General features: G+C 43.6%; 1 protein-coding gene across 1 annotated transcript in view; it reads right to left on the reverse strand.

Moving 5' to 3' along the window:
• The window catches only part of nkain1 (sodium/potassium transporting ATPase interacting 1), a 552,359-nt gene that overhangs the window by 389,171 nt on the left and 135,218 nt on the right, over nt 1-27,970 (reverse strand). The window lies entirely within an intron of this gene.

Here is a 27,970-nt window from a genome sequence, read left to right on the forward strand (position 1 = left end):
ATTGTGTGCCGCTGTCCCAATACAATCATCCTCAGCCTGTATTGACAGGATCTAGAGTCAGCCCTTTATTAAGTTGGGATAATAGCACTTGGCAAAACACCCTAATCATGTCTTGCCATGTGCAACATTGTGGTGCATCAGCTGGTTAGTGTACAGATAAGTATATAGGTCTCTTGCATGTGTAGAATAACCTGTTGTGCATTCTCACATGGGGGCTAATTGCAGATCTGCTTGGCTTCCTACTGTACAGGAAAGGATGAATTGTCCAACTTTATGGGAGTGTCTGGTCTCTCTAGCTTTCCTTTTGTCAATTTGCCAGTATTCCTTGTTGTTTGAAGGAAATAGCCCCCTGTGCAGCTAGTTCCTTTCTCACATTCTGTGGTGGACCCATTGCAGTTCCTGAGGTTCACCTTCAAAGAGTCCTTGAACTTTAACCTTGGCCTATTTCACAGCCAGTGTCCAAGTTTCAGCTGTGAATACACAACTGCCTCAGGGATTTTATCATCAGTCATACATGTTCATTCCATTTCAGCTGGGCTCTTATTATGAGTAAATAAAAGCAGAAAGTGTTGGAAAAACTTAGCAGGCTCAGCACCATATATGAAGGCAGCATTAACATCTAGGGTCCAATATGACTCTTTATTTTGGAGTGCCAAAGATACTCATATTGAATATTTCCCCACAGATGTTGCCAGACCTGCTAAGTTCTTCCAACACTTACTGTTTTCATTCCAAATCTCCAATGTAATGACCTCAACAAGGCCCAGGAGGTGGACCTCTTGGAGTACGAGCTCCCTGGTTGAGGGCATAATTGCCTGCCCAATCAGGGAGCTTCACCCCTATAAATATGGGAGTGTTAGGTCCACTCGCACTCCTGATTCTGACTTTATCCCTGATGCAACCTTACAAAGTCGCACAACATTAGATGAAAGTCCAACAGGTAGAGCAGTGCTCCGAGAGCTCGTGATTCCCAATAAACCCATTGGACTTTAACCTAGTGTTGTCAGACTTCTTACTGTGCCCACCCCAGTCCAACACTGGCACCTTCACATCGCTCTGAGGAGTCGAACTGTATTTGTAAACCAAGGGAATCTGGTGGAAGCACACCGGCCTCCACGGAGTTACTTCATCCAGCTGCCACAGTATTTTGATCTTATGCTATATGCTTAATTTCAGATATTTCTAGTCACCTCAGTTTTGGGAACTTTGTTCTCCCATCGCTGAAGAATTCAATTTCCCCTTCCTTTCAATGTTATTAAAAACAAAGCATAAACCTCTCAACCATTCATAGAATGATGGCACACACCCCCGTGAGTTTGTGTTCCCTTGAATGTTGCTCACAGAACTGTCTTTGAGATACACCTTTTACTCCTGGGTCCTACCAAGCAATTGTGGGCAACTGGCAGCCCTTGGCAGGCATGAGCTATTTCCGAGCCAGCTCCTGTGTTGTAAGCATTTTATACAAGCCTATTAAATAAAACTGAAAAAAGAACTTTAACCCACACTGCCAAGTACCCATCTAATCATGAAAGTGATTACATGGTTTTCTCACACACAGGATTGCTGCCATTTAGATTCAGAATTTGCTGTTTTGTAGTGTATTTGATAGACACTTAATATTTCTCCACGTACAATACTGCACTTGCACCTAGTGAAATATCAATAAGCCCTTGCTGCAGTGATAGCTTGTGGATTGTTTTTATTAGAGATAGTCAGGTAAATATTTCGAGAAAGATAAATATACAGATATATTCGCTCGTTTGTACAGAACTTGAATATTGCTGAAATGTTGCTGAAGCTTTTCATCTTGTACTCATCAGGACAAATGCAAGTATACCAAAATTCAAACAATCACCACTTACTACGGGAGAGAAGGGTGTGGATTGGTTGGCAAATCAACTCTGATTGGCTATGGAGCAAGCAAGAGCTCACCCAGAGTTGACTTGCCAACCAATCAGTAACTTTTTCTCCTGAAATGTTGTAATCATCTGAAATTTGGCATTCCTGCATTTGTCCCAGTGAGAGACATGGGCCAGAATTTTACCACCTCGTCTGCCCCGATTCCAGGGTGGGCGATGCTCGCAAAATAGAAATCTCCATTGGTCTAGGGTGGGATTTTACAATCGTAAAATCCTGCCTATTGGGTGCAAGCATTCCAAAACTGTACACAGTATTGGAGCACGTGAGAAAAGCTGGGAGAGACTCGCTGGCTTCACTGACGGATTTTCTTGCCTAATTTAATGGCACTCTGTGCAATTTCAGAGTCCGACTGAGATCAGACAGCCAGCTGGATGGGCAGGACCTAAACAGGGGGCACTGGTAAGACACGTCTCTGGACCCCAGGGGCTTCAGGCTCCAGGCTTCTTCTCTTTAGAAAACCACTAGTGATTTGTGCTGGCATAATGTTATACCGTGGGGGTGGGGAAAGAAATGTCATTGGCAGACATTATGGCAAGAAGCCCAGTAAATACATGTAAATTTATTAAAATATATGGAAATGAGCTTTACACCCATTCTGGATGTGAGCCTGATTATGTCACTGGTGGGGGTAGGGGAAGATCTCAAACTGAGATCTGGACAGTGGAAATCCCACGTCTGGTCACGCGTACGATTTAGCCGCCATTATGGAATTTGCGGCTAACGAGGCTGCCAGATTGCACCCATTGATACACAAAGAGTGTCGGAGGCAATGCCCAGATATGACCCTCTCCCTTCAGCGATGGTCTCACCTGAGCTCCCCGGGGTATTTGCTCACCAGGTGCACACTTTAGAAGACCAAGCAGGTTTCACGTGACCGCGCTAACATGAGTGGATTTTCTGACAGTGGGGGGCAGGGGTTGAAAGGGGGGGGGATGATTCAGGTGTAGGGGCCCCGGTAATGATATGTCACTGACTGTGAATGATGTTCCCGAGGCTGGACGTCACGAAACATGTCCCGTCACTGACAGGAAGAATGGACAATTGTGTCGTGCCTTTACATTGATGCAAAACGCAACTTGGCTCTTGTGAGTACAGAAAAGATTCAAGAAAATGCTTCTGGGAATGAGGAATTTCAATCATGTAGATAGCTTGGGAGTATTGGAACTGTTTTCTGCGGAGGAGAGGAGGTTGAGAAGAGATTTGATCAAGATGTTCAAAGTCGCGAGGTATCTGGGTGGATTAGATAGAAAAGAACCATTCCCATTGGTAGAAGAATCTAGAACGATGCCGTGAGGAGAAACTTTTTCACACAGCGAGTGCTTAGGGTGTGAAATGACAGTCTTATAATTCCTTTCTCCTTCAAGTATCTATCCAATTCCCTTTTGGAGGCTATTATTGCATTTGTATCCCCTACCTCTTGTGTTGAATTCAAATAAATCTATTTAGAATACAGAATTTTCTGATCATAAGAAAATAACTGAGTGGAAAGGACAGCATGTATCTCTAATGATATTTTGATGCTTAATCTTATTTTGTGGCTGAACAATGAAAAAAAAATCAATAAACACCGTGTACAGGACATTGTCTGCAGATGGAAATCCAGTTTTGCTTTATATCTCATCCTTCAATCCTCCAGTGCAGCTCCCCTCAGCCAAACCACACCGCCCTGCTCACCCACCATCCTCCCTCAAGCACCCCACAGCCAGCCTTTCCCCGCCCCCTCGCACCCTCCCCCCCACTCTCCACTCTCCCCAGCTTGGCTCCTCCTAATCCCACCCCTCAGCCAACCTCCCCCACCCCGCCAGCCTTCCTTCCTGCTCCCCCCTCCCCCACCCTGCCAGCCTTCCTTCCTGCTCCCCCCTCCCTCTGCTACCACCCCCCACCGCAAGCCTACCCCCCACCAGCCAGCTTCCTCCTTGTCCCCTTCCTCCAGACCCAGCCTCACCACAAAAGTTCCAATCCTACAGGGATAGTTCCCCACAGCATAGAACTCCTGCAGTTCAGAAAGAGAACCCATTCAGCCCATCGAGACGGCACAGACTCTCCAAAAGAGTGTCTTACGCAGGCCTTCTCCTTGTAGATGGAGGACGGGATTGCTAGCCTCTGACCTGCGTTTGTTTGGCTGATGCAGCTCGGTTTCTGGTCAATGGTAATCTCCAGGATGTTGATGATGAGTGATTCAGCGATGGGTAAAATGTCAAAGGACGATGGTTAGATTCTCTCTTGTTGGAGATGGCTGGCACTTGTCTGACAATGAGTACTACTTGTCATCCCAAGAGTGAATATTGAACAGATCTTGCTACAATGGGACATGGACTGCTTCAGGAGTTGTGCATACTGCTGAACATTGAGCCATCATGAGCAAACACCCCCACATCTGACCTTATGAAGGGACCTTGATGAAGCAACTGAAAATGTTTAGGCCGAGGACACTCCCCTGAGGAACTCAGATTAGTTTAACTTTGTGGAGGCTGGGCCATTGAATTTATTCAAGGTGGAGCTGAATAGGGAGTCAGAAGTGGCAGGAAAGGAGGGAGGAGGGAAGGATGATGGGGTTGAGAATACAATCAAATCAGCCATGACCTTATCAAATATTGAAGCAGGTTCGAATGGGCGAATGGCCCATTCTTGTTCATAAGTCCTATGTTCCTATGACTTAAACCCCATCAGACCTTACATCTTAAGTAGATACTATATTAAAAATGTCATCTTCATGGTGCTTCTAGCTCCCTTGGCAATCATCCCCCACCTATACAATCAGCTTATCAACCCTTTAGCGATTGGAAACAGTTTCTCTTCCCTTTTTCCATCTAAATCTTTTATAATTTTAAAGAACTCTGTCTTATCTCCTCTTGGCATTCACTGCTCCTAGCTGAACAAACTGACTGTGACAAGTTTCTGCTCCAGTGGTTGTGGGGTGGCACAGTGGTTAGCACAGCTGCCTCACAGCGCCAAGGACCTGGGTTCCATTTCCGGCTTGGGTCACTGTCTGTGTGGAGTTTGCACAACCTCCCCGTGTCTGCGTGGGTTTCCTCCGGGTGCTCCAGTTTCCTCCCACAATCCGAAAGATGTGCTGGTTAGGTGGATTGGCCATGTTAAATTCTCCCTCGGTATACCCAAACAGGCGCTGAAGTATGGCGACTAGGGGATTTTCATTGTAGTGTTAGTGGAAGTCTACTTGTGACTAATAAATAAACATTTAAAAAAGAACTTAAACAGAGTCCCAGCTTCTCCAGTCTGGCCACGCAACTAAAACCCATCATCACTGGAACCACTCTTGTAAATCTATTCTATATCCCTGCAAGGCTGTCACAGCCAGATGTATGTTAATAATTCCTGAGAGTGGTTGTGTGATCAAGGTTGCTGCAAAATTTAAAACAATGATGCTCCTTGATTCATTTATTACCAAGTATCAACATTTTTTACTGAAGAATATTATTAATGGGAAAGGAGGCAAGGATATATTTCTAAAAAAACCTCAGCAAAACAAAAGTCTAGAAACCAACGATTTTAATTCATGAAGATTGTCTTGAAGAGCAGAATGAAAGAATATCAAAAGAAATATAGAATAAAGAAAAAAACAAAGAACAAAGAAAATTACAGCACAGGAATAGGCATCTCCAAGCCTGCACTGACCATGCTGCCTGCCTGAACTAAAACCTCCTATCCTTCTGGGGACCATATCCCTCTATTCTCATCCTATTCATATATTTTTCTAGACGCCCCTTAAAACTCACTATCATATCTGCTTCCACTACCTCCCCCGGAGTTCCAGGCACCCACCGCACTCAGCGTAAAAAACATGCCTTGTACATCTCCTTTAAACTTTGCCTTCCCACCCTGGGAAAAAGCTGCTGACTATCCATTCTGTCCATGCCCCTCATAACTAACTTGAGAAGTTGAGATGAAGCAAGTGATCCTCACAAAGAAAAGGAAAAACAATCTTTACATGTTACTCGAATCCCCAAGGACAAAGACTGTCCCTCTGGAAAACTACAGAGAGAAGCAAATTGAATTTGACATCACTCTGAGCAAACTGAAGGGCCGGTTAGCAGAGAAGATTCAATATTCTAGGAGGAAGACAGAAGCTACAACAAAAAAAAAACTAAGGAGATGAAGAAGGAGTTGAAGGAAAATGTGGAGGAATTCAAAGAGAAAACCATGGGCGGAATTTTACCGGCATGTCTGCCCGAGGTTCGTACGATCCTGCCTAAGGCCAGTGGAGAAGGCTATTCTCTAAGCCTCGTCTGCCCCTGGAATCAGGGCGGGCGAGCCCGTACAATTCTGGCCAATGGGTGGAATTTTCCTATTTCTAGGCAGAGTAACGCAGTGGTCAGGAAACGTGACGGGAAAGCCATTGACCCCAATGGCGGCTTTCTTCACCATATCATCTGGCTCATAGCCAAAAAATATTAAAGGAACGATTTCTACAATCCAATGTGATGGAGGGATTTCTGATTGGGCCCACCCCGCCAGCCACTTCTCTTTTAAAAGATTGGAATGTATTTTTAAATTGGTGCCCCCATGCAAAAGATTAAAAACAGAAGCTCCTCACCAAATACCAGCCCATGCAACACCACCAGCCCAATGCAAGTCTACCACACCACCGCCCACCCACTGGCACTTCTCCCTGGTATGCCCAGGTATGGCCCTCTCCCTCATGTTGACGTGAGTGGATTATGTAACGCTGGGGGAGATGCGAGTTTATTATAAAGAGCTTCCTGCTGTCAGCTTTGACAAAGGGTCATCGGGACTCGAAACATCAGCTCTTTTCTCTCCCCACAGATGCTGCCAGACCTGCTGAGATTTTCCAGTGTTTTCTCTTTTGGTTTCAGATTCCAGCATCCACAGTAATTCGCTTTTATCCTGATGTTGAATGTTGGGATTCCCAACATTCATTGGCAATTACAATGGGAAATCCTGTTGGTTCAGATTGGGCCTCGTGTGATACTTTGCGCTCCCATCGCCATTCACACCCATCACGAATGGGAGCATAAAACCCCTGTCCGTAGAACCCCCACCCCACTCCCCACAAGCAGCGAGTAGATAATGAAGCCAAGAGTAGCACAATTATAGAATTAAACCAAGTGAAGACTTTGCCAGAGAGAGACCTGGCTCTCAGTGAATGCTAAATGATGCACAACGTTATGCTGCAGACAAAGACAAGGCAGAAATAAGATTAGAAAATGTAAATTTGTCACTGAAGCTCAAGGAACTAGAAGATGACGAAGCTGAAGTGAATGAGAAGATTTACAGTAAGAAGTCTCACAGCTCTGGGTTAAATTCCAATGGGTTTATTTGGTAGCACGAGCTTTCAGAGCGCCGCTCCTTCATCAGGTGAAAAAAGTTTAATGCTTGTCAAGAAGATTCGTGAGCTTGCAAAACAATTGGGAGTGAAACAGCAAACAAAGTTTTGGCTGAACTTGTGAAACAAGAGGAAATAAAGTTAAAGTTTATTTATTAGTCACAAGTACGGCTTACATTAACACTGCAATGAAGTTACTGTGAAATTTGCCACACTCTGGCACCTGTCCGGGTCAATGCACCTAACCGGAACGTCTTTCAGACTGTGGGAGGAAACCCACACGGACACGGGGAGGATGTGCAAACTCCACACAGACAGTGACCCAAGCTGGGAATCGAACCCGGGTCCCTGGTGTTGTGAGGCAGCAGTGCTAACCACTGTGCTACCAATGAAGGTTCTATTTGTGATACGTGTGTGTCCAGCAAGAACACGGCAGATATTACGGATAAATAAAAGTTGAGTCCACTCTCGGAATGAAATCAGTGCACATTTCTCTCAGAAGGAACAAGGCAAACCAACAGTGTCTGAAAAAAAAAAGCAGGTGTGTTGCACATAAAGAGAAACACAACTTCAAAGAGTGCAAAAGGTGAATCAAATAGAGATGGTCCAGTACCAGAAACACAGAGAACTTCTATCCTTCCTGCGAATGTGACAGGCCGAGATGTGGAAACATTATCAAGCCTCCAGACCCTCTGAATTCATGAAATCAGAGATTTTGAGGTGTGGAGAAGGGCTATTGATTAAAGATTGTATTATAAATAGTCAAACTCTGTTTGAAGGGAGGAGAGTTTTCTTTTGAGAAGGAAGGGGAATGTTGTATGTGCCCGTGGGCCATTGTAATATAAAGGTGCTTGGCAGAACAAGGGTTAATGTGAGATTGGAGAATAGCATTGCCCAGGGTATGATGTATTGGTTCACATGGTAATAGACTCATACAACACTCAAGAAGGAGTTTGCACGGAGACAGAAACGCCACGCATGACAGTAACTGGGATCTGTACATAGTTCTGGGTTAGCCATAAAGGGCGGAATTTTCCCTTCCCGCCCCACCATGGGATCGTAGCAGGCGGTGCGGGACCATGCAAAGGTCCATTGTACTCGGGCGGGATTTCCTGGACTTTGGGGCAAGTGCAGCTGGAAAATCCCACCTAAGATGTTCATAAACATCCAAGAATCAAGATCTCATTGCGGAGACAAACCCACTGAACAACAAAACCCAATCAAAAATTAATTTCTGTATTCATCACTTTGTGACGAATGAACGAGCAACAGTGTGAAAATTATGGCTGTAGAACAGCCTGACATTCTTTGAAGAGAAGTAGGATATGTTCAGCATCACTTACTAATCAAATTGACCAAAAACAACACATAAACGATGATTGTCAGAAACTGCTTCAGATGATGACATTAAAGCAGAGATAGAATCATGCAAACCACCTCATGCCTTGATATTGATTATTTTCTATATATTACAATTCTTTGACATATGCTCCCTTGTTCCTTCCTTTTCATTTTAGGCAGACTACTGAGAGGAGAATGTTACAGAAACCTGGAAACTCATATCCACCTGAAATGTGAAAATTTACTTGTCTCTAGGAAACCAAAAGCCTGAATTTTGACCCAATGTGGAGGACCTGATATGTTTGAGCTCTTCAATGTCTCACAATGCCCTGAAAGAACTTGCATTGTCACTGTTCCATCTTACATTCAAGAGCCAGAACAAGGAACAACCTGCATTTATATTATACCTTTCAGTTAGAACAACGTGCCAAGGCACTAATATTTCTGTTGTTCTCCAGTCATTTAATCCTTGGTATATATCTGAAAAGACATTGCATTTCTGTTCGGAAGTGCCACTAGTAATGAGTGACAAAATGACTCTAAAATAATATCATGGTCCAGCACAAAAATGAGTCACTCACATCCCCAAGGCTGCTTGTATATTCTCCTATTATCTTATCTTTGAATGCTCTGCATTTTCAGCAGCTATCTGTCTGAATAGCCTTTTCAAAGCACTCAGTCTCTGCTCCAAACAAAGAAAGACACAGCTACATTCCTGAGTGTCTTCCTAATTCTATTTGCGAATATCTTAATTCTTGCGAGAATAGTTGAGGCAAATAGCACAGTCACATTTAAAGGAAAGCAAGATAAGGACATGAGGACACAGAATTGAAGAACATGGAGATAGTGGGAGGAAACTCTTATGAAGCTGTTTCCCTATGTATAACTGTGCCATTGTGCAGTAAACACAGTAAAAAGTCTGACAACACCAGGTTTTAGTCCAACCTATTTATTTGATAATATTCTCACTAGCTTTCGAGGGGACAGCCTCTTCGTCAGGTGAATGGAGAGTTCTGGCCTCAGACAGAGCATATAAAGCACAGACAGTTTAGAGATTACTGATTAAAATGCGAATCCTTACACCTAACCTGCTGTCCAAGACCTGAAGTGGCTGACAATGTGAGTGGTAGGAGCACTGATCACAGTTTAAAGAGATGTGTATTGTCTCCAGACAGTACAGTAAGTGAGGTTTTGCAAACCCAGGCAAGTCACGGGGGTTACAGATAGTGCGACATGAACCCAAGATCCCTGTTGAGACCGTCCTCATGTGTGCGGAACTTGGCTATCAGTCTCTGCTCAGCGACTCTGCGCTGTCGTGTGTCGTGAAGGCCGCCTTGGAGAATGCTTACCCGAAGGTCATTCTCCATTCACCTGACGAAGAGGCTGTCCCCTCGAAAGCTAGTGAGAATATTATCAAATAAATAGGTTGGACTAAAACCTGGTGTTGTCAGACTTTTTACATAGATTACAAAAGCAGAGAGGTCATGATGGAATTGTATAGAACTTTGGTGAGGCCACAGCTGGAGTACTGTATGCAGTTCTAGTCACCACATTATAGGAAATTTGTGATTGCACTGGAGAGGATGCAGAGAAGATTCACCAGAATGTTGCCTGGGATGGAACATTTAGGTTATAAGCAGAGGTTGGATAGGCTTGTTTTCTCTGGAGCAGCGAAGACTGAGGGGTGACCTGACTGAGATGTTCAAGATTATGAGGGGCATGGACAGGGTGAATAGTGAGCAGCTGTTCTCCCTAGTTGAAGGGTCAGTACAAGGAGACACAAGTTAAAACTGAGGGGTGGGAGGTTTAGGGGGGATGTTGAGGAAAAACGTTTTTACCCAGCGGGTGGTGATGGTCTGGAATGCGCTGCCTCAGAGGGTGGTGGAGGCGGGATGCCTCACATCCTTTAATGGATGAATACTTGGCATGCCATAACATTCAAGGCTATGGGCCAAGCATTGGCAAGTGAGATTCGGGGGGCAGTCAGGACTGTTCAGTGCAGACTGGATGGGCTGAAGGGCCTCTTCTGCACTGTAGGACTTTGTCATACTGTGATAGTGACTATGCTCCCTTGAATATTGTCATCATTGGAAGAAGATCGTCTTCCATTTCTCCAACGACGTAGAAGTTACACGGGAGCTCATTGTCTGAGGTAAAATGAGAACAAAGGAGTCAATGAACTGAAGGAAAAATTTGATACAAACTGAAAGGGTTTTTATGAGATCCCCACTTACCCTGGCAATGTTTGGGCTGGGAGAGAATTTGCATCCAAAGCTCTGCTTTTAATTAAATTAATTTATAGAGTGTTGGCATTTCTGGCTTGGCCAGCATTTATTGCCCATTCTTAATTGCCCCTTGAGAAGATGATGTGAGCTGCCTTCCTGAACAGCTGTAGTCTGCGTGGTGTAGGTACACCCACAGTGCTGTCGGGGATAGAACTCCAGGATTTTGACCCAGCAACAGTGAAGCAACGGTGATATATTTCCACATCAGATGGTGAGCGGCTCAGAGGTGGTGTTCCCATGTGTCTGCTACCCTTCTTCTAGATGGCAGTGGACATAGGTCTGGAAGGTGCTGTTGAAGGAGTCTTGGTGAGTTCTTGCGGTTCACCCTGTAGATGGTACACACTGTTGCCATTGTGCATCAGTGATGGAGGGAATGGATGTGGTGCCAAATCAAGAGAACTGCTTTGTCCTGGATGGTGTCGGCAGGAGAGGACATGTGGGAAAGGATCATCATCCAAATCCTGCTTCCTCTGAAAATAGTGGGATCAATCATCCCTGATCATTTACATTTGTTCCAAAGTAAACTGGACATCTTGTTAAAAAGCAGAGTCATTGAAAAGATCAAGGCACATTTTGGTACATTTTTTCTGATAAGAAATCTGAATTGTTTTTTCTCAATTGGAAATTGTTAGTCAGAAAGGAGTTTGTTGGAAGGAGTCTCTAGGCTATGAAATTGCTGGCTGTGTCCATGAATTAATTAATCATTGTAACTGGTTTTCCAAAGCTGGAAGGACACAATTTTCTGAGTTAAAAGCAATTTCCACAAGTTCTTCCCTTGTAGCCAAAAGAACAGCGAGAACAAAATGTACAACACACGAGCACGTCAGAAACAGTGCGAGCCAATGTTAAATAAATAGAGACAGCGAATGTTACAAGACAGCAACTCAATGAATCTGATGGTATCATAAATTCATAAACACGGTGGCGCAGTGGTTAGCACTGCTGTCTCACAGCACCAGGGACCCAGGTTCGAACTCTGGCTTGGGTGACTGTCTGTGCGAAGTCTGCACATTCTCTCCACATCTGTCTGAATTACTCTGAGTGCCCTGGTTTCCTCCCACAGTCTGAAAGATGTGCTGGTTAGGTGCATTGACTGTGCTAACAGTGTACCCGAACAGGCGCCAGAGTGTGGTAACTAGCGGATTTTCACAGTAACTTCATTGCAATGTTAAACTCCTAAAACAGTGGCTCCAGTGTTTAGGAATGCCAGTTTTGTTCAAATTTAAAGTGGTCTTATGACTTGTTGGCATGTTTATCCCTCTTAAATTACAATAACTAAAAGTAGGTGCAATATTCTAACTGTAATCTCATCAATGGTTCCATGAGGTTTGTACTTTGATATACCCATGTTTATAAAACTATATTGGGGAGGGCAGTGGCATGGTGGTAATGTCGCTGGACTGGTCCAAAGTAATGTTCTGGGGACCCAGGTTCAAATCCCATCATGGTGGGTAGTGAAATTTGAATTCAATAAAAATCTGGAATTAAAAGTCGAATGATGACCACACAGTCATTGTCGATTGTTGGAAAAACCCATCTGCTTCACTAATGTCCTTTAGGGAAGAAAATCTGCTGTCCTTACCTGGTCTGGCCTTCATGTGACTCCAGACCCACAGCAATGTGATTGACTCTTAAAATGCTCTGAGGGATGCCAATAATGCTGGCCCAGCCATGAACAAACATTAAAAAGTATACGTATGCTTTGTCACAAGCCATGCTGATGTTATCTGCAAGGGCATCTCAACTTAAAACACTGAAATGGAGTGTTTTGATTTTGGAATAGTGTGAGGTGTGAAACCTCCAGAGAGAATAACCAGCCCAGTCATCATGTAACGATTAATAATCATTATTTATTAAATCAAAGTCAAATACACTCAAATAGAACTATAATACTCTAAGGCAATTATGAATTACTAAACACGCACACACTTTATATAGAAATTACCCCTTGTTCCAAAATATATCTGTGGTCCCCAAGCTCCTTAAAATTTTACATTCCCAAACAACATTTAAATTAAATAAATCAACACGTTACATCCAGCTTATCGTTAACTCACTGTACAAAGCAGGTGATCAAGACCGGGAAACATCTTTTCCTGGTCCGGAGATATTTAAACTGCCTTTACAAAGGTTTCTCACTACTACTAAGACCTTTCAGGTGTTGACATGGTCCCTCAGGCTTTGAGTTGTAAACTGGCCTCTCAGCTCTTAGGGGTGGCAATGTCCTGTCTGCTTCTGCTGCTGGCAATTGTACCCTAGTTTCTCTTTGATTTTCCTCCCTGCGTATTTGGGCTGTTTGCAGCTCTCACATTCCATGGCTTTCACAATTAGCAGCTGTATATCACCGATTTCTCAGTCATCTAGGTAAGCTGTTTCTTGTTGCTAGGACAATTTATACCTGATTCTGTCTGGGTGCCTGCTAATCTCATTACTGGGAAAGGTTGCATCACATCATCCCCTTTGAATACTGGCTACTGCTGTTGCTAGGCAGATTGCTGAACAGATTATATCCAATCATTCCTTGTTAAATTCTTACGCCTGCTGTTACTAGGCAGATCCTTGACATATTGCTAAAAGGAAAATGGTTTTGTCAGGTTGTACTCCCATCAGGAAGACACCTGGGTCTGAATTTGCTATGTTTCCAGCTTGACTCCTCACTGAAAATGTAGACACTCCCAACCCCGCACAACTCACTCTCTTCCGTCTATTATTCCACAAGTCACATGGAGGAACGTCCTCCAAATAAATAAATGTGGATTATTCTCAAAAGTAAAAACAAGGAAGGAAAATATACTTGTCATAGGACCTGAAACAATTTATTCTCACTTTGCTTACAATGTTTCTTCACTGTTCAAGTGCCATATACACACATATATAGATACATATAAATGTCAGTTGAAATGAAAGAAAATGCAAGTGGTGACTGAATCTAGCAAAGAGGGAAAGATCACAAGCTTTCCTACAATCAAAACACTTCAATCAATAATCTGTGTGTCATAATATCGTTTTGCCTCATTAGAAGTATTGACTAATCATGTATTTGCACTGAAATACAAGGTTTCAAACTCTTTAGCAAATTCAATCACTCTGGAGATTATGGTTGAAAGCAAGTTGGCTGAAGGCTATCTGAGCTTGATTGAGATACAATGATGATAGAACACCCTGCAATAATTTTGGTCTGACCACACAAACAAATGGGTGAGGCTGCGGGTTGTGGAGAAGTCGTTGTGTGTGTGTGTGTGTGTATGGGGTGCCGGAATAATGATAGCAGCAGGATTAATTGGCTGTAAAAAAAACTGTCCAACGCAATAAATGGAGTTGTGCTTTACAAATTGCCAAACTTATTTGAGAACAGACTGAAAGATCGACTGACGTGATTTTTTTTGTCTTCTTCTGCACTGTTTAACATTGTATCGAGCTTTTACACATTCCCTGTGGAATATTCATTTAGGTCCATCCCTGTAGCAGATAGAAATGCACAGAAGAGACATGCACATGAGGAGAAACAAGCACATAAACAGCAGAGATGTCATTTATATTCCAAATATAATCAGTCCCTAGCTAATCGAGCCATGCAGAATTCATTGCAGAATAGGACAGGGATTGTGTATCATTTTGTTTCGAGGATCCACCACACCCCATCCAGTGCCATAAAAATTATAGGATCACGTGCAAAACAAATACTTTTCCTGTTTAGAATTAGTTACCCAATTAAACCTATGTTTTCTTTACTTTGCGAAACCAGTTTAGCTTGCAGGTTACTTTCATCAACTGCATCTGCAGAAGTGTATCACAGGAACTGATAAAGGACTAATGAAGCCGATAGTGTTCCCACCATCCCAGCTCTCGCTTCTCTTTTCAGTTTCTAACAATCGAGCAGAACTTGCCAGCTGAGACTGGACGCCATCTCCTTGACAACATTGCCCCATTGACTTGTTGTAAAGGTTGTTTGGTGTTTCAGGGAGAGATCTAGACTCTTGTATGGTTGAACATAAACCATTCATTGGAAATCTGCAATTATGTACATCCCTCATGCTGCCTCCCCCCAAACTCCACTCGTCAGTCCACCACCATGTGACTCTACAACATTTGGTCTCCAGTCCCATCTTACTCTGCTGAACACTCTTATTCGACAGTGATCATAAGCCTCTCTGGACATGCAATGGTTTCTGGTTTCTCACATCCTGTATAATGCCAGAGACTAAAATGTCACTGTGTCCATGGGGACAGAATAACAAAACTCTGCCACGAGGTTGTAGCTCTTTGTTTTTGAAAATATCATTTTTCAACTACCTACTGATTGGAGATGTTGTAATTTTAAATCAGACAAGATCATCGATTGAACAAGGCCACCTTCCAAGGTAAAGGTGATAAACAAACAAAACAAGAGGGAAGAGAGAGGCATTTCCTATAATTCAGCAACCCATCAAAACTCATCACTGTCTAAGGAAGTGACATTAAAATGCAAAGTGAAGGATAACTAAACTATGGAAACACAAATGTGCCATAACCTTCTCAAAGTGGCAATCAGTATGAGGTTGCAAGTCCGTGCCCAATGCCTGTGCTAAAATTAAGTGTCTGTCTCTCCTGACCTTCCGGATTCAGGTTGGGTGAGATCTAGATAGTGCAGCCCATCCCCCATTCCAGTGCCAAAGTCCAAAAGAAATGGAGTAAATGAAGACAAGCCCCCATTTCTACAGCACTAACTGCAAGAAAGCAAGTACATTTAAAGGTCCCATTGAAAATAGTAGGCCAGGGAGATGATGTGTCTAAGGTGAGTGGAAGGGATGTGAATGATGGATATTTGGATAGTGGTGTGGTGCAAGAAGTCAGACATGGTTGTGGGGGGGGGAGGTTTGGGGCGGTCAGATCAGGGAAGGTCTGGGGAATTCTATGCAGGATTGGGATGATGTGTCCTTTGGGGGTTCAAGAATGTGGGGATGTCCTGTGCTGGGCTGAGTCTGGGTACTTAAAATAGTTACACTGAAATTAGAAGTGCTTTTATTTTTTCCAACTAGCCAAAGAACAAAGAAGAGAAAATTACAGCACAGGAATCGGCCCTTCGCCCCTCCAAACCTGCACCATCCTGCCTTAATAAACTAAAACCCCTACCATTCTGGGTACCATATCCCTTTATTCCCATTCTATTCATGTATTTGTCCAGATGCCCCTTAAAAGTCACTATTGTATCTGCTAACCCTACCTCCCCCGGAGTGAGTTCCAGGCACCCGCCACCCTCTGTGTAAAAAAACCTGCTTCATATGTCACCTTTAAACCTTGCCCCTCGCACCTTAAAACTACGCCCCTTAGTAATTGATTCTTCCACCCTGGGAAAAAGCTTTGGACTATCCACTCTGTCCATGCCCCTCCTAATCTTGTACATTTCTAACAGGTCGCCTTTCAATGCCTCCGTCGTCCCAGTGAGAACAAAGTTACTCTTTCAGAGTAACTATTAATGTAACACTGGCAGACCATCTAAAATTGTCAATTTAGATTGCTTTCCCAGCACAGTGCTATTGTCCAATGACTGTGTAAAGCCTTACCTGGGAATTTCTGAGAGGGATTCCCCCAGGGGACCCCTCAAGATTGACACTGGGAAGTGTGATGTTTCTGTGCCTTTAAGAAATATATTTTTATCATGTCTCTTGTGCAAAGCAGTGTTTTGTTGCAAGGAGATGATTTGCCTGAAAAAAGCATGCTGCCCCATGCTGAGACTGCAGGATAATGACCCATTTTAGCTGATGGCGTGTTTGCCTTAGCAGAGTTAATGCACTTTTGTTTACTTGCTTTTCCCCTTGGGGTTTCAGAGTAGAGTTTCGATTAGGTTAATTAACAGAGTCAAAGGCATGTGCTAACGGAAAGAGCTACACTTGCAGGGAAAATACAGTTTCTCTTTCATTTTTCAAAAAAAAAGCAAGCAGTTTGCTGCCTGATTCTAAAAGAAGAAAGGTAGTTCTCTCTGTCTCTCTTTCCAAAAGTGCTCCAAGAACTCTAGGTCTGGCAACCTGAGCACAAGCATGCAAGCCTGTCTCTGCTAACTGATTTTGAAGAGGGTTTTGAGTCTATAAGAGGAACGTTGTTTGAATTGGAATTAGATTAGCAGTTAAGAATTTTATCTTGTCATGTTTAAGTATTATTCAATTGGTAAAGGGTGGGCTAATTTGTTTGTTATAGCTAAACTGTGTTGTTAAAAAAAGTTTGTTTTGATAAAAGCTTCCCAGTTTGTACCTGGCAGGGAAAGCTTATCCCCATACTAATGCCAAAATAGAACATAGTTGGGGTCTAGTCTAACTTCATAATGTACCTTGAGGTTTCTTCTACATACCCATTAACTGAAGCCAGGAAGCTTTGGATCAATAGGTGAACTATGAGAGGCCAGGCTGCAGCTACTGAAGAGAGATTGCAAGAAAGGTTTTAGCAGAGGAAGAGACTGAACACTGAGTTCTCTCTCTCCCTCTCTCTCTTTTGATACAAGCGTATCACTCGGTTCAGAAGTCCACTTTACCAGTTACCCACCAGTGAACCGAGATCAAATAATAATTGCAACGTAGAATCAAATAGAATCACTACAGTGCAGAAGGCCATTCAGCCCACTGAGTCTGCACTGCCCCTCTGACAGAATGTCTTACCTAGGTTGTTTGCCCTTCCTGATCCCCTTAACCACCACATCTTTGGACTGTAGGAGGAAACCCATGCAGACTTATGGAAAATGTGCGGATTCTGTACAGACAGTGACCCAAGGCTGGACTTGAACCCAGGTCCCTGCTGCTGTGAGGCAGCAGTGCTAACTACCGTGATGATACATTGGACTGTATTCATGAAATCAGCTGATCCAGTCGGCCACAATATTTAACAATATATGCCACAAGGAGAATCAAAGGACATGTAACTGTATCTTTTTAAAACTTTCTTTTAAATTGGATTCTAACTTCTCTGATCTCTGAGGTGTGTGTGAGATACCGAATGATTGCAGGAGGGCAAAATGCTTGACCTCACCTGATTATTATTTTACTGGTTTAGTAGTTGATAAACTTGTCCTTTCTTTAACTCAAAAAGATCTTGTTTGCTTGACTTGTAATTGCTTAAAGAGCTCAATACATTTCAATTTGGAAAAGGCATGTCCTCACATAAAAGAAACTTTGTAATGCCTTTGTAATAACCATCTGACGAGATTGGATGGAGGTGGGGGGGAGCCAGTTCATTCCTTCTCATCTTGTCATAACATTTGCCCAGGATACTGTGACCTTCAGCAGTCAGCATTCAACGCACCTGAAATTGACTGCGCGGTGGAGGTAGGGAACCATTTAGAATATACAGAACACAGAAAACTACAGCACAAACAGGCCTTTTGGCCCACAAGTTGCGCTGATCATATCCCTACCTACCAGGCCTACTTATAACCCTCAATCCCATTAAATCCCATGTACTCATCCAGAAGTCTCTTAAAAGACTCAAAGATCCTGGTTGAAACCATCCTCATGTGTGTGGAACTTGGCTATCAATCCCTGCTCATCGACTCTACACTGTCGTGTATCGTGAAGGCTGCCTTGCAGAACACTTACCCGCTTATTGTAAACATTCTCCAAGGCGGCCTTCACAACACACGACAATGCAGAGTCGCAGAGCAGAGACTGATAGCCAAGTTGCGCACACGAGGATGGCCTCAACCGGGATCTTAGGTTCATGTCACACTATCTGTAACCCACATGACTTGCCTGGACTTGCAAAATCTCACTCACTGTCCTGTCTGGAGACAATACACACCTCTGTAACCTGTGCTTAATGCTCTCTCCACTCACATTGTCTGTACTTTAAGACTTGATCAGCTGTAAAGACTCGCATTCCAATCATTATTCTGTAAATTGAGTTTGTGTCATTATATCCCTGTTTGTGAATAGAACTCCCGCTCACCTGATGAAGGAGCAGTGCTCCAAAAGCTAGTGGCTTGTGCTACCAAATAAACCTGTTGGACTTTAACCTAGTGCTGTGAGACTTCTTACTGTGTTTACCCCAGTCCGACGCTGGCATCTACACATCGTGTAGAAACACTCAGTGCTGTTAGGGAGGGAGTGTGAGGATTTTGACCCAGCGACAGTAAAAGAACGTAATATATTTCCAAGTCAGGATGATGTGTGGCTTGGAGGAGAAAGCCCGGGTGTGATGTTCCCAGGTAACTGCTGCCCTTGTCCTTCTAGATGATCATGGGTTTGGAAGGTGCTTCCTAAGGGACTATGCTGAGTTCCTGCAGGACTTCTTATAGATGGCACACACCGCTGCCATTGTGCTTTGTCGGTGGAGGGTTTGAGTGTTTGTGGAACAGGTACCAATCAAGTTGGCTGCTTTGTCCAGGATAGTGTTAAACTTCTTAAGTGTTGTTGGAGCTGCATTCCTCCAGGCAAGTGGAAAGTATTCCAACACACCCCTGACTTGTGCCTTTGTAAATGGTGGACAGGCTTTGGGAGCTCAGGAAGTCAGTTACTCACTGCAGGATTCCTACCCTTTGAATTGCTCCTGTAGCCACAGTATTTATGCGGCTAGTCCAATTCAGTTTCTGGTTAATGGTAACCCCCAGGATGTTAACAATAAGAATATGAGAACTAGGCCCCTCGAGTCTGCTCCACCATTCACCATTCATGGCTGATCTTTTCGTGGACTCAACTCCACTTACCCGCCCGCTCACCCTTGTACCCTTAATTCCTTTACTGTTCAAAAATTTATCTATCCTTGCCTTAAAAACATTCAATGAAGTAGCCTCAGCTGCTTCATTGGGCAGGGAATTCCACTCCTTTGTATGAAGAAGTTCCTCCTCAACTCAGTCTAAATCTGCTCCCCCTTATTTTGAGGCCAGGCCTCTTAGTTCTAGTTTCACCTGCCACTGGAAACAACTTACCTGCTTCTATCTTACCTATTCCCTTCATAATCTTATACGTTTCTAAAAGATCTCCCCTCATTCTTCTGAATTCCAGTGAGTATAGCTCCAGTCCATTCAATCTCTCCTCATGAGCCAACCTTTTCGACTCCGCGATCAACCTAGTGAACCTCCTCCAGTCCCTGTATATCCTTTCTCAAGTAAGGAGACCACAACTGTCCACAGCACTCCAGGAGGTGGCCTCACCAACACCTTACACAGCTGCAACATAACCTCACTGGTTTTAAACTCCATCCCTCTAGCAATGAAGGGTAAAATTCCATTTGCTTTCTTAATTACCTGCTGCAGCTGCAAACCAACTCCTTGAGATGCTTGCACGAGGACACCCAAGTCCCTTGGCATGAACAGGCCACGGGGGAGTCCCCCTTGTCCTCTTTGGAATGGCACAGTAAGATGTCTCACAACACCATGAGAAACCTGTTGGACTTTAACCTGGTGTTGTAAGACATCTTACTATGCCTACCCCAGTCTAACGCTGGCACCTCCACATCTTTGGAAGAGGATTGCAGAATTTATTAGGTTTACATTTCACCAAAGGGGCAGACACGATTTAACATCTCACCTTAAAGACAATCTCTCCTGAGGCAGCCACATTCCCTCAATCTGGCACTTGGAGCGCTAGCCCAGACTTTGTGTAATCTCTGCAGTGGAACATGAATCCCTAACCTTCCAACCCCAAGACAGAGTGTGCCAGCCTTATTGAGCTGCTTTGGGGCCACTTGTCGTAGAGAGTGGAAGGTTCAATGTAGATGAAAAAGGTCTACTTCTGGAAGTGTAGCAAGGCTGTTTATCTGAGAAAATAATAATGGAGCAAAACTCCTAAGTGTAACTAATTGGACTATGTTGCCGCTGTAATCTGTATCACTTTTCATTTGTATCATCATTGCAAAATCATCCACCTTGGTGCGCAGAGTAAATGACTGAGAACTAGACAAAATTCAAATAAACATTAAATATATTAACAGAATATTGCATTTTGAAGAGCTAAATGCTTTGTGATTTCACCCCTGAGGCAGACTGGAATAACTCATTTGAGTAGTCATAATTTAAAGCCTCGGTACAATTTATTTCTTGCATCCTTTATCAGGTTAAGCAAGAGCATCAATTAGTATCAAATGTGTTGGCAGCCCCGTACTGGGAACTGAGCTGGACTGGGAAATAAGGACTGCTCCAAGCATTTGCTTCTTGGTCCTTAATGAGCCACAATACTGTGACATTCTTGGCATTACCAGGTCATTTCTGCTCAGCTCAAGTCTTGGGGGATTAAGTGTTCCTTGCGGTAATATTGGCTGCTGTTGTAGATCAGAGACTCCAAGGATCCAGGTGCGAAGCTCCACACAAACATTAGATTTTACCCAGCATTTTCACTACTATTCTCTGTGTCACTTTTGTGACCATAATTCAAATAAGAGGGCAGAATGTTGTCCTGGAGCAGTGGGAGGAAGAATGTGATGAGCCAATCAAAAGTGCATTGACTTTGGCAGAACCAGAGATCCCCGATGATTGTAGGCAGCTGTAATATTTTACTGTTCGTTTTCCCACTTATTATTCCTCATCGCTTTGTAATCTCAATAGATTTTCAGTTGGTGCCCAGAATTTCTTCCCCTCCATGTTGGCACAGTGCTAGGCACCAGGTTAGAATCCAGCCATGGTCACTGTGTGTGGAGTTTGCCCTTACTCCCCATGTCTGTGTGGGTTTCCTCCGGGTGCTCCGGTTTCCACCTATAGTCTAAAGATGTACGGGTTAGGTTGCTTGGTCATGTTAATTTAGGGATTAGCAGGATAAATATGTGGGGTTATGGAAATAGGGCCTCGGTGGGATTGTGGTGAGTACAGACTCGATGGGCTGAATGGCCTCCTTCTGAACGGCAGGAATTCTATGGGAAATAAAAAGACCTGCTGAGAAAAATAATAAATTGAAAGACATTGGACCATTACTTCCAGGGATCAGTCTCATTAAGTGCCCAATTACCCGTGCCGACCTTCCTGACTCAAGGCAGGCAGAATCCAGGCAGCACAACTTTGACCAAGGCCCAGTGTTGAAGTTTAACAGAGTTGGAGTGAAGAAAGACATGCCTTTTTTTTTAAATTGTGCTGGCTGCCATAAAGCTGGTCAGTTTAAAGGTCCCACTGAAAATGAGAGGCCAGGACGAAGGTTCTCCAAGGACAGTGGATAGGATTGGTTGGGGGGTTGGGGGGCAGGGTGGTGGTGGTGGTGGTGGTGGTGGTGGTGGTGGTGGTGGAGAGGATTAGGATGTTGGAGGGAGGAGAGGTGACCCATCCAGGTGAGGGTACTGAGTTGGGTTGAATTGGATTTGGGGTTTCACTCGGTCTTGAACAGGTCCCTGGGTTGGGGGTACTCCCTTGCAGGTGGGGCGGGGGGGGTTATGTTTTGGGGTCAGAAATACCGTGAGGAGGTTAACGATTAGTCAGAGGGTTGGGGGGAGCCCCCCAGGGGTGTCGGGATATGTGGGATTGGTCTGGATGTTTAAAATAGTGGTGCAGAAGTTAGAAGGGGTATCTGTTAGTGTGGCACTGGCAGAACCTCCAAAGTTAGTGATTTAAGTTGTGTTTTCAGATGGTTCACTGCACAGTTGCCATGGGAAAGTAGGTACATCAGTACAATAGCTGGGCACGTGTTTACCTGGGAGCATCCGAGGAGGATTCTCCAGTGATCTGACACGGGGCAACCTGGAAGTTATTGCCTATTCTGTTACAAAATCGACAGCTCATCATCTGCCCCTGACCACGTAGAAGCTTCAGAACTCATTTCTGTACATTACTACTTTGAACAAAAATGATTCCAAGTATCGATTGAGAGTGAAGATGGGCTACTTGTTACAAAGACTGAAGCTTCTTTCAGACAGCTGAATGCTGGCACTCTCGCCAAGTGAGAAGGTGTGGATCGAGCCTTACTCCAGAGATTTTGACATACAGGCTGACTCAATCATGACTGTACTGAGGGAGCTCTGCATTAGAACCATAGAAAAGTTACAGCACAGGTGGAGGCCATTTGGCCCATCTTGTCCATGCCAGCCTGAGGACACCCAGCTGCCCTTTCAAATCCCACCTTGCTGCACCCAGCCCACAGCCCTGTAGCCTACAGCACGTAAGGTGCAGATCCAGGTATCTTTTGAAACAGTTTAGGGTCTCTGCCTCCACCACCAACTCAAGAAGCAAATTCCAGACATCCAACACCCTCTGCTTAAGAAAGTTCTTTGTCATGTCCCTGTTACTGCTACTTATCCTGATCTATGTCCCCTGGTTCTAGAATTCACCGCCAAAAGAAACTATTTTATCCTGACCACTCTTACCTCTTCTCCTCGTAAATTTGTACAATTCAACCAAGTCACATAGCTACACTCTTCTAGCCCTGGCAACATTCTTGTAAACCTCCTCTGCACTCTCTCCAGAACCATCACGTCCTTCCTGTAATATGGTGACCAGAACTGCACACAGTCCTCCAGTTGTGGCCACACCTGTATTTTGTTCAATTCTAACATTATTTTTATATCCAGTGAAGGAGAATATTCAGTGTGCCTTCTCTACAACCTTGTCTACTTGAACCGCTGCCCTTAGGGAAATGTGTACACCAAGAGGTAAGATTTGTTAGAGGGGAGATTTTAAAACCAAAGATCCATCGCACCCCCATTCCCTCTTGCACTTAAGTGGTTGTAGAAGATCCCATGGCATTATTCAAAGAGGAGCAGTAAGCTCTTTTGACATTTTGGCCAACATCTATCCCTCAGTCAATATCTAAAACAAATTATATGTCATTTATTTTTTAGGAGCTTACTGTGCCTACATTGGATGCTGTATTTCCAATTCCAACATTGTAACAGTGACTATCACAAAAGTACGAAGCACTCATTGGGCAGGATTTTACGGTCTCGGTCGGGCGAGACTGGAAATTCCTGCCCGAGGTTAACGGCGATTTCCATTGTCAGACTCTCACCCGCTCTGATTCCATGGCAGGCGAGGTGGTAGAGTTCCGGCCATTGACTTCCACAATTTCAAAATACCCCAATGTAAATGCTTCCTTCTGAAGACTATATTATGCTCATTCCCAAGAAGCAGAAAGTTTGGAGATGTACGTAACTCAAAATGTGCATTACTCAGGCACTGTAGATTATATTTAACCTTTACAGGAAATTTTGGAAAAGAGGAATGAGAATTGCTAAATAATCTTGAGAAGTTCATGGCAGGTAAATTGACGGAAAATATAATGCCTGGAAATGACAATGCGAACTATAATTTGTGTACTTAACATGTCAAAACCAAATTCTGTTCATTTTCATCATGAAACCGTATTAAAATTGCAAATAAAACTGTCTGACCAGAGTTTGAGGATTCTGAACCACTGAATCATTTCCAATCTCAAATTGAACTTAGGGGAGACAGTGGTGTAGTGGTATTGTTGCTGCACCAGTAATCCAGAGACCCAGGGTAGACCCAGGGACCTGGGTTCGAATCCAAAGTTGAATTCAGTTAAAATAAATCTGGAATTAAAAATCTAATGACGACCATAAAACCATTGTCGATTGTTGTAACAACCCAGCTCGTTGAGTAATGTTCTTTAGGGAAGGATATCTGATCTGGCCTACATGTGATTCCAGATCGACATCAATGTGGTTGACTCTTAACTGCCCTCAGAGGTGGACAATAAATGCTGGCCCAGCCAGTGACGCCACCATCCCATAAACAAATAATATAAAAACTGGATAGATACAGAAACAAGGGGAAAAACAAGGTTTACTAGGAGCAGGAGTAGGCCATTGGGTCCTTCAAGACTGCTCCGCCATTCAATAAGATCATGGCTAATTTGTTTGGACCAAAGTTTTCACTAACACTGGGCACGGTGGCACAGTGGTTGGCACTGCTGCCTCACAGTGCCAGGGACCAGAGTTTGATTCCGGGCTTGGTTCACTGTCTGTGCAGAGTTTGCACATTCTCCCTGTGTCCACACCGGTTTCCTCCATGTGCTCCGGTTTCCTCCCACAGTCCAAAAAATGTACTGGTTAGGTGCATTGGCCATGCTAAATTTCAGATCAGCCATGATCTTATTGAATGGTGGGGCAGGCTCAAAGGGCTAGATGGCCTACTCCTGCTCCTATTTCTTATGTTCTTATGTAACATCCTGCTCATGGTGACAGTGTGGTAACTTTACCAATCTTCCTTCTGGTATATATACAAGAAGCCCTAATCTCTACTTCTAATAGTGGTGACTGGTTACAAATGACATTCTGTCCTGCTCATGCTAACCTCAATCCAACATTCTTGTCGATCATCTTCCTTTATCAGTGACTCCCTGAGCTTGTTAAACCGCAAACAATACAGGCAAATAAAAAAATACTTCTACCCATTTGCACCCTGACCTATCAGTTTACCACAGTGAGAATGGGCATTCAGCAGCAGCACTGAAAGGGTTAAGGAGTTATTCCAAGAAATGATCGTCGGTTAAAAAAAATTTTCTGCTCCTCAGATAATCCTGCCCAATTGTCTTTAAGAAACACAAACAGGTGTTTGAAACACCCGTCTTAGCAATTTGCATAATCAATGCAGTGTAAAAACAATACAGCGTGATTTATCAGTGCTCCCATAGATAGAGTCTACTTACACAGAGTGGAAAGCTATTGTACACCAGCAGGATATGGGGGAAAGGGCTATTTTCAGGCACATTTTCAGTAAATTGGGACTCGGGTTAATTATAGAGACGTGAGCTTCTTCAATCAACACAAACTGCCGTGGAAAATAGGTGCCTGCATGTGTGTATAATGAGTATCCAGTTTATTCAGTGGTCGAGTGAATTTAACTAGATGTGCAGGAGGTGAGCGCAGAAGCCTGCAATTGCGTGCAAGGAAACACAATTAGTGAATACTGCTACCGATGTCTCCAGCCACAAGCCTTTGTCAACAGCATTGTGAGAGAACTAGCCTTCCCTATACTATTTAATCAACAATTTCAGTTGTATCAAACGTCTAGTAACACCTGGATTTCAACATTTTAATCCTCATTTTCCATTCTTTCTGCAACCCCTCTCCCCTCCCTGTCTCCAGTCACCTCCTGCAACCTCCAGATCTCTGAGCTCCTCCGATTCTAGCCCCTGGTGCAGTCCAGATTGCAATCACTCCACCATCGCCAGTTGTGCCTAGGTGCTAAGCTAGAGGTTAACATCCGTCTTCATCCAAAAGAACATTTTCATTTGTAAATTTGCCAAAAGTAAATATTATTGGGAACTTGAAAAGAAAAATGTGGAGTCTCTAAACAAAACACTTGGCAGATTTTCAAATGTCTCTCTTGGAATACAAAGTCTGTATATATAAAAAAGATACATTTCCTGAAAAAAACAAATTAAAATGCTCCTAGATGAATAAACATATGTTTGGACCTCTTTTATATTATAATTTTGTCAGTAAACTCATTTTTAAAACAAACTTATGATGCAAGTTAAGAAAAACTCTGATAATAAAAAAACTTCTAATAGCACATTCAGAATAATGTGTTGTTTCAAATTATCATCTCAGCTATAATTCATAAAATCCGTATAGTACAGGAGGAGGACATTTGGCCCATCGAGTCTGTACCAACCACAATACCACCCAGGCCCTATTCCCACAACCCTCATTTAGTTTGCTAATCCCCAACATTATGGTCAATTTAGCATGGCCAATCAGCCTAACCCACACATTTTTGGACTGTGGGAGAAAACTGGAGCCCCCGGAGGAAACCCACGCACACAACATGCAAACTACACACAGATAGTGACCCAAGGCCTGAATTGAACCCAGGTCCCTAGCACCGTGAGGCAGCAATGCTAACCACTGTGCCACCCTCAAGGCTAGAGTTTCAGAGTTGGTGCAGACTTGATGGGCTGAATGGCCATGTTCTGCATTGTATGATTGTATATTAGAAACAATAATGGTTGCAATTAGTAATCTATGCCTCAAACCAATGGCATAATTTATAATCATATTTTATCACACTGTGGTGATACTGCTCAAGCAGGTTTAGTTAGAACAAAATTGTATTGTTTTGTTAAAATAATCATAGAAAATTGCAGAATAACAAATAGCCTTTTATTCTCATAATGAAAACACATCTCTTAGGTTTTTTTACATAATTCTTTTAGTCCATTTTCATGTTAATGCGATCCAACATAAAAAGGCCAATGTAAAAAATATAGTAAACTTATTAGTCACAAGTAGGGCTTATATTAACCCTGCAATGAAGTTACAGTGAAAATCTCCTAGCTGCCACATTCCAGCGTCCTGTTCGGGTCAATGCACCCAACCAGCACATCTTTCAGACTGTAGGAGGAAACCAGAGCACCCGGAGGAAACCCAAGCAGACACGGAGAAAACATCCAATTCCGCACAGACAGTGACCCAAGCTGGGAATTGAACCCAGGTCTCTAGCAGTGTGAAGCAGCAATGCTGACCACTCTGCCACCATGCCACATGTCAGGATCTGCGAACAAGATTCCATAGAGCCGCATGCAACTCCAGAGCCACAGATTGCAGGGCGATGGTCTGAGCTGTGTTGCCTCACTTTTTCTCGCCAGCATTTTGCTGCAGACAGAGGGAGGTTAAATTAAACAGCCTTAAACGGAAAGATAATTTCCCTCTTTTGTTAGAGGTGCCGCTTTTCCAGCCCCTCAGTTTTGGTGGGAGCCAATAACTCATGACAGGGTGCTGGCAAAGGGTCAGGATATTTTCACACACCAGTGAGGGGGGGCGTGTTGTGGATGTGGGGCCATCATGTAAACCGCCCCCACCACCCCCCCTCCACCAATACTCATTGTAAAAGAGGAATAGAGAGAAAGAAACATTTTATAGGATAAAGAATACATTTACAGGTAAATAAAATTATTCCATGCAAGTCCAGTGCCCAGAATTAGAATCCAGTGAGATACTCCTTCATGGATATCAGCAGATTGAAAACCTATGCTGTCTAATTTACTTTTCCAATAGCGTTGACTTCACATGAGATTTCCCTCACAGAGATGGATCAGGCAGTAATACAGAAGTTCCAAAAAACAAGAGTAGATGTTGGGGGGGCGGGGGCAGGTATTCAATGTGGGACTAGCCCCATTTCTGTGCTACTGCTTATAGATGATAAAATGGCAGACTAGCACAAGGCAATTGCACTGGTTCCACAAGCTAAGGTGGCACAGTGGTTAGCATTCCTGCC

This window comes from Carcharhinus amblyrhynchos, chromosome 24, assembly GCF_965287045.1.
Source record: "Carcharhinus amblyrhynchos chromosome 24, sCarAmb.v2.hapA, whole genome shotgun sequence".
In the NCBI taxonomy this organism is placed as follows: domain Eukaryota; kingdom Metazoa; phylum Chordata; class Chondrichthyes; order Carcharhiniformes; family Carcharhinidae; genus Carcharhinus; species Carcharhinus amblyrhynchos.